The sequence below is a fragment of the Pinus tabuliformis genome, chromosome 8 (genome assembly GCF_031772625.1).
Source record: "Pinus tabuliformis cultivar Carrire ecotype Pingquan chromosome 8, CPIR1, whole genome shotgun sequence".
NCBI classification, from domain to species: domain Eukaryota; kingdom Viridiplantae; phylum Streptophyta; class Pinopsida; order Pinales; family Pinaceae; genus Pinus; species Pinus tabuliformis.
This window is the reverse complement of record NC_142294.1, coordinates 277,180,632-277,188,736: the sequence shown is the minus strand read 5'-3', so window position 1 is coordinate 277,188,736 and position 8,105 is coordinate 277,180,632.

Here is an 8,105-nt window from a genome sequence, read left to right as displayed (position 1 = left end):
CCTCCAAATGGATCAATTTGTTGAGACTCAACATAAGAGTTTCTGGATATTATTCCGGATGAACAAACAGGAATGGACCATACTGTCGAAATAGCCCCTGAGTGGGCTCCTTCTAGCGGCTGAGAGCTAGTCGGGACAGATGGTATACTGGTGAACATTGTCGGAGTGATAGCAGGGAGTTCTGTCGTCGCTGTGTCAGGCGACACAGTCCTAGATGTTGACGGTTGTTCAGACATTTGTAGTCTATCCAAAAGATTACCTAGTGATTCTACAGGAGCTTCCGCTGGTGGTAGACTAACTTCTGACGAAGAAGGATATAGAGTGATCCTTACTCCAAAGTGCGTTGGAGTACTTGTTTGAGGATTTTCTACAATTTCTTCTATTGCAATCAGACCAGGTGGAAGGGGAAGACCGTCAGGTCCGTAAAATATTTCTGGTGCCGAAGAAGGTGTGAAATCGGCAGTGACAGATGTTTGAAGAGTAAGACTCTCCAAACCGGTTGTAGATGGAACTGGTTCGGTAACACAAGTGTTTACTCTCAGACTAGGATCAATATCACTATCCTTCTGTGGCCGTCAAACTTCTTCTATAGAGGCAGGGATTCCAGAAATGTTTGGAGTAACCGGAGTCTCTGATGTCGTTGGAACACTTGTTCTAACTTTGATAGGAGATTTGGAACCGGTTAAACGAGTTCGCTTTGTCCATACTGGTTTCGATTCTGGAGACAAAGACGGCTGACTCGAAAGCCTCCGCGAACGACGAGGTTTCAATTGACTTTCTTCCACGATTGCAGATTACTCGATCAACTAAAATAAAGGGGAAGTATGTTTCCGAATTAAATGAATTTTAGACGCTTTGACACAACTTGTTTTTTCAGTTTTTAAGAGTCGAGAAAAAACAAAAGATGACTCTAGTCACCTTCGATTTTTAATGAGCCTGAAGTGACAAGTGCTCAGATGGACCTTTTCCGTTAAGGAGTCTGAAAAGGAACGAAAGGGACTACTCTGGAGATCTAGGTAGAGGGAGTACCAAACCAATCGCAAAACTGCAGAATACTTTTTACGGTACGGCAGTCAATCTTCCCGAATGCTGTGTTCAGTGCATTGCGATCGATAGGGCGGCAAACACGGCTTCCTAAGGATAAAGGATTTAAGCCTATAGGGGTCTCCCAAAATATACTCGACGATACGTGGGAGCACAAGTCCGTACTGGCACTTATCGTCTCAAAGTGGAGGAATCACCCAACCATCAGTGAGGACAACAGTTACCAGGCTTTACGACACCGGAATACGTCTCTAGCCTAGACCTCTAAATGTTGTGCGTTAAGTTCCAAAGCGTTGTTAGATTCATTGAATTTATTTTAAGTTGATCTTGTTTATGAAGTTTGCCTTTCGGGTTCACCACGAGATGTAGATGTAATTCCTAAAATGCAATCTAAAGATGATAAACAAACTTTTATCTCTTTTGTGCAATGAAAATCCTAGCTACTAGGGGAAAAGAAAGACACAATCTTTTCACAAAGAGCACACCGTAAATGCACTTTCCTAAATCAAGCCAAACAGACTGTCTATATGAAAATGCACATGCATGTATTTGTTTTCAACTTTCTTAGTATTGATGCTAAAAAGAAAGTTGATGTACAAATCTGAATTTCTTTTCAAGCGACAAATATAAACAAGCTCTTTTTCGAAATCAAAAAACAGAGATGATTATGACACCTTACGATTTTGAAATGAACACTTGTTCTTGACACATGAAAATCACAAATTCAGACCAAAGGAAATAGTAACAGTATAATCGACCATCAACAACAACCAAACTTTCTCCTATGATCGAAATCGACACTTGCGACGGATTCAAATCAAAGGACGACAGTACGACTATCCTACTTTTGCAATGGAAAACTGTAAACGACTCAACAAACACACAAAAACATCTACAGTTCTTTTGTACAAAGGAGGCGAAATAACAGCAAGGAAAAGAGGCTTCAAACAGACATATACTGATCATAGGTAGCAAAATTCAGGGATAGAACTGGAAAGAATGAAGCACAGGAACCACAGCTGCACAGAGCTAGTCTGATCAGCGCACCTGTAACACAGAGAATCTGAAATGCAGCGCAGGTTGCCCCTTCGGGAAGTGCGCTGAAATTCAGGATCTCTGAACAGTACCTGCGCTGGGCCAGAAACGAGACTCTGTCTGGGTTCTGGGTCACAGTTTGCAGTTCAGTCCTTGGTTTTTGGCCGAGTAAAAAACAATCAGTAATGCAACAATCAGGGGTAGATCTAAGGAGGATCTAAGAGCTATCACAAGGGAAATTAGATAGTCTATGAATCAGCTGTTTAAATCATAAACAGATCCAATGAATGGATTGAAGCAGCAGTTATCTACTTTGCATTTGTTATGGCAAATGCAGTTCGAGAGCTACTTATAAGTTTATGAAACAAACAACAAAGAATGACACACAAACAAATTAATTAGACATTCCCCAGTGGAGTCGCCATTTTGTTACGGGAAAAGTGTTTATTTAGAACTGCTCTATCCCACTAAGGTGTGACAGCTGCCTTAGAAACAAACAGAGAAAAACTACTTTTGTATTTCCTTTATGAATTATAGACAGAGAGGAATAGAAAGAACCAACCTGTGTCTTGCGCTAATCCTTTTATCCAATCCCTCTCTTCTTTGATAGTCTCCAGCTACCTACTCCCTTGCATGCCCAGCTTCATAGAATACCTGTAAGATCACAGAAGAAGAGCACTATACAAAGACATGGATCTATATTCATAAATAACTTAGGATCAAATTTAAGTTAACCATACAAATGTGACAAGCATCAATGATACAAAAGCATGGAGGAGAACTCAAATAGTTTTTATTGATAAACAAGAAAAGATCCAGGAGGAGTTACAACCAGTGGTTCCGACCCAGCATCAACCTCCCAGCAAAGAAGCCCCTCTTCACCTCAAACAAAGCATAAATCACCCAACAATCTGATGTTTGTCTCTAGTAACCAATAGCAATTCCTTACAATATGCAAAATTCCCGCCTCTGGATCTCTGGGATGAGGGATCCATATATAGATATGTGTAAGGAGGATGAGTCAACTTGTGATTTGATTAGTGTCTTCTCTCTGTTAGTTCTTGCTTCCACTTGGAGACTGAGGGCCTCTTACTCATCTTTGGTCGAATTCAGTGAGGCAAGTGTCACAGGAGAAGATTCTGGAAGCTTCCATTGCCTCTCCACCTCGCGGAATGACACTGCCATTTGTCATTTCTCACCCATCGCACCCTACAGAAGGGAGTTTTGAAATGCAATGCACCCTCACAGTGTATTTAGGTGCAATGCAACGCACTTAGCTAGTGGAGCAGCTGAAATGATCCTGTTTTGACCAATTCTGAGCAGTTTCTGGTGGAGAACTTCTGGGAGAAGCTGTAATCTGTTGACCTTGTTCCTTTAGGGGTTAGAACAACACTTTTAGGGACTTAGGAGCCCTTGGTTTATGGACATTTCATGCTTGGAGTTGTAAGGCACAAAAATGTCTATAACAGTGGAGGAACCCTTCGCGGGGGTCATGGATGTGGTGATGATCTTCCCCTTACTTTGGGAGCGAACTAGATAGAAAATGAATTTCCTAGTCTGTGAGATAATCTTGCTTCCTTTCTTGGTAGTGATCAAAGAGGTGGTGGTAGGTGGGGCTACCTCTAGTGTCCTGTATAATGAATTACACAAAGGAATAATGATAGCATGAGGCCTTGACTCATACACAACATGTTGCCTCCACAAGTATGGTTGGCCTAATAGTACATCACAAACATCTAGAGGTGTACCATCACACAATACCTCATCTGTGAAAGGTTTGATGCTGTAAGGAAGGCGACACTATTGGCGAACTCAGAGATCTTGTGGAACCTCTATTGAAATGAGGTTCCTTTGGATGCGACTGTCGACAATGAATTGCAGTGTGAAACCCTTCACGCACATCTGTGAGTGGAAAAGATACTCCCCCTCCTCTGGATCTTCAGGCTCATTCTTCTAGATCTTGGTAGTGGAAACAGTGACACTGGGCTCTGCATCAATGATCTGCTTCCCTTTGTCATTCCCCTTGTTAGGTTCTGTCTCAGGGTTGGAACATGCATCTAATTCTAAAGCGTTCAACTTGGCCACCAACGACTGCTTGGTTTGACACTCACTTGTGTTGTGAGTGGGGCTCTTGTGGAACTCACACCACTTTCTCGTGTCCTTCTTCAACTTCGTGTTGTTGTTATTTTATTACAGTTTTGACGAGTTGTCTTGGGTTGCCCCATATTGGATTTGTCCTTGGTTATGCAATTTGGGGAATCCTTTCCCTTGCTTCGGATTTGTACATCCAAAGTCTCGCTTCTTCTTTTTAAACTTTTGCTCGATTTTGACAATGTATCAGTAAGCTTTGCCAAGCGAGGAGATGTTCAGGAACTCCATCTCTTCCTGGATGTATCTGTGTAGGCAACCATGGTATTTGAGTACCAAATGTAGCTTAGATTCCTTGATACCCAACTGTGTGCGAAGGGTATGAAAAATGTTTGTGAATTCTGACACATCTTTGTCCCTTCCCTGTCGCAGCGTGGTCCACTTTATGTATTTTTCCTCATAGCTTTTGATAGGGTAGTACTGCTCCTTGATGGCATCCCGGAATGAATTCCAAGTGGGTGCAGAAGAGAATAGTGAGCCCGTACTTTCATCCTTCTGCTCGCAGTAGGTTTCCTACCAGTCCTTGATGTGAGGGGCTGCTTTGAGAAGAGCGAAAATAATATTTTCCCAACTGGAAAAATCATGAACAGAAAAGTACCTTCCTAGTAGATTTAACCATTTATCTAAGGCATCTGCGTCTATTTGACCCTTGAATATGGGGATTTCAAAATTTACTTGTACCTTAAATGGCGTGGCGTTTCCAAAGTAGTTGTTGGAATCTGATGCATCGGCCCTAGGTAGCCACTGAAGGATCTGGGAAAATTTGTCCATCATCTCATTCCTTTGCTGCTTGAGGGCTTCTTCAAAAAAGATTTTGATAGGATCTCCTGCCCCCTCCTCTTTCTTCTCATCTGCCATGGGAGGCCGTCAGGGTTTGTTGGGCTTGTCTTGCAAAGGTTCGACCAGTTCAAGCCCTAACTCCTTATATCTCAACCTTGTTGGGGACACGCAAAGAAAAACAGAGAAAAAGAAGACGCTCTAATACCATTGATCCGGATTTAAATAAGAACGCAACAAATTACAGAATAACCCTAAACATAGAGATGAAATAGAAATAATACTTCATTTCATTAATGTAAAATACTGAAATATGCTTACAAACAGAAATGGAAATACACCAGCTAGGGTGATGGTAGCTTATCTCTGAGAAGAGATGTGGTGGATACATGCCTCTAAACTGTGTTACAATGAGGCTCGAAGGCCTGTTTATTGTTGAGAAACAACGGAAAACCCATAACATCCCAAAACCTAACCCTAGGATATGAAACGCCAAATTGTGGGCCCCGTTTTGGGTAAGTTGGTACATCAACTTCCCGGGGTCGTAACTTTGGCACCCGATCTTCATTTTACGCGTACAATAGATCGTTGGAAAGATCTATTTGAGCACTACAACTTTCAGAAGAGAAACATTGGCCGATGGTCCCATGTTGCTCCCTGATTTCCAAAAAAACATCATTTAGGGCCTCAAAATGGCTTCGAAAGTTCAGGACCCTAAAAACTGCTAAAAATAGTAAATTGTGCTACAAATACAGAAACTAAAAAATAGAAAGAGATAGTTGTGGGGGTCCAAATGGGATAGGTGGGTGGCCACCAACATCCACCTGGATCATCTGCATAGCAAGTTTCCTAACAAGCCACACTTCCTTCTCCTTCACCTTTCTACTTCGAAGCCATAAGTGATGAGCCAATACCTACACCCTATGCAAGCATGTAGTGCATCTTCCAAAACACATGTTCAATTTTATGACCTGTCATGACCCAAGAAAACCCATACTTTCTAAGTGTCTAAAAAACAATCCTTAGTCAAATTTATATCAAAATTATAATAGAAACCAATATCCTATCTATCAACACAAAGGCCAAAAATATCACTATGTTGCATTCATAAGTGAGTCATACCTTGGCCATTAACACTATGGCATCCTCCTTTATACCCCACTTGTTAAGGAGCCTCATGTTGGTTCCTCAAACAAGTACCTCCGTGCTTGTTATTATGAAATTTCTTGGAAGATGTGCCAAAAACATTCCACTTAAATCATTGGTCACACGTGACCCTAAGGATAGTTTGTGGTTGCTTACACTCTAGATCCGCAATAATAAAATTAGAAAAACCTAAAACAAAATGACAGATGTGATCCAAAAACAAAAAACAACAATATATATCCAATGTAATAACCCAAATGGAAAATAGTTTTAAAATGAATAATAAATCTTATTGATAAAACCTATTGAAGGAGATCTACAAGAGCGTATGCAAATCGCCCTACGTGGGATGGGTCCTTTTTTGTCCTTGATGCTTCAGTAATTGATTCTCTCTCTCAATGTGTAAAAACCCAAAACAATGTGTAGAACTCAAGTGGGAGATCAAGTGCAAGAGGATGATAATGGTGACGATGATAATGATCATGGTGAATAATGAATGAAAAACCCTTCTATTTATAACAAAGTATTGATTTAATCTCGAAAATGCAGAATAAGAAAATAATATTGACCAAATCAAGATCTAACAATTAGGAATGATTTGTTATATTTTTTGGAGAGGGAAAAGATATTCAAAATGGTTAAATATATTTATTTAGAAATAATTAACAAATTAAATTATTTATTAATTATTTTGCAAGGATTCAAAATGGTGTGAAATCGAAATAATTATTAAATAGTGATTTAACAATTATTCCAATAATATAATTAAGGAATAATAAATAAATAGTGATTTATTTAATTATTCCTAGTGGATTTGTTAAGTTATGGTATGTTCTATGCTTATAACAGTTTACTTCTTTTTCTTATTATATTCCATCGATTAGCAATCACATGTACATAAAGTAAAGTGCAGATACAACATTAAACGATCGACAGAAAACAAGCCAAGACAAGAGACACAAGATGTGGCGGCTAGCCAAGGACAAACCCCACAATGTGTGGGGAAACCCTTTGATTGAATCTTCTTTTATCTTCAATAATTCAGCAGAGAGAAATAGTACAATAAATCTGATTCATATCAGCAGTAGCAAACCCTAGATCAGTAGCATCAGCATTAGCGGCTTCATTATCAAACTAGGGCAAACCATATCTCACAAACCGACAGTCGAATTGACTTCATTCCACCACCAAAAGTTTCAGCTTCCAGAGGAGGTTCATATGAACCTACAATGCAGTTCAGATGAGGAGATCTTCTAGGCCACGCAAGTCAATCTTTACTTTTGCAGTTGCAGCTTCAGTTTCAGCAGTTTCCGGCTTCAAACTAGGGCAGTCGATATCTTGCAAACCGTTCGTCGGATTGACTTCATTCCACCACCAAAATTTTCGGCTTCCAGAGGAGGTTTAGATGAACCTACAACAAAGTTTAGATGAGGAGATATTCTAGGCCACGCAAGTCAATCTTTACTTCTGCAGCTGCAGCTTCAGTTTCAACAGTTTCCGTCTTCAAACTAGGGCAGTCGATATCTTGCAAACCGTTCGTCGGATTGACTTCATTCCACCACCAAAAGTTTCAGATTCTAGAGGAGGTTCAGATGAACGTACAGCGCAGTTCCAAAGAGGAGATCTTCTAGGCCATGCAAGTCAATCTTTACTTCTGCAGTTGCAGCTTCAAATTCAACAGCTTCCAGCTTCACATGTGTGAGAGAGAGAGACCCATTTCAGCGCAGTAGAGAAGAGACTCATATCTGCGCAGTAGAGAGAGAGAGATGTGATGAGATGAGTGAGTCCAAATGAGGAAAAGTCCTCTTATATTTATACACAATGTTGGTGGGTGAATAGATGCGACTGTTGGGCTTCTGAGCCTACATGAGTTGTAGGTCGGCTTAATAATAACTCCATAATCAAAATAAATTCATATCTCCATGAATACTTATCGGAATTGGATGATATTTATA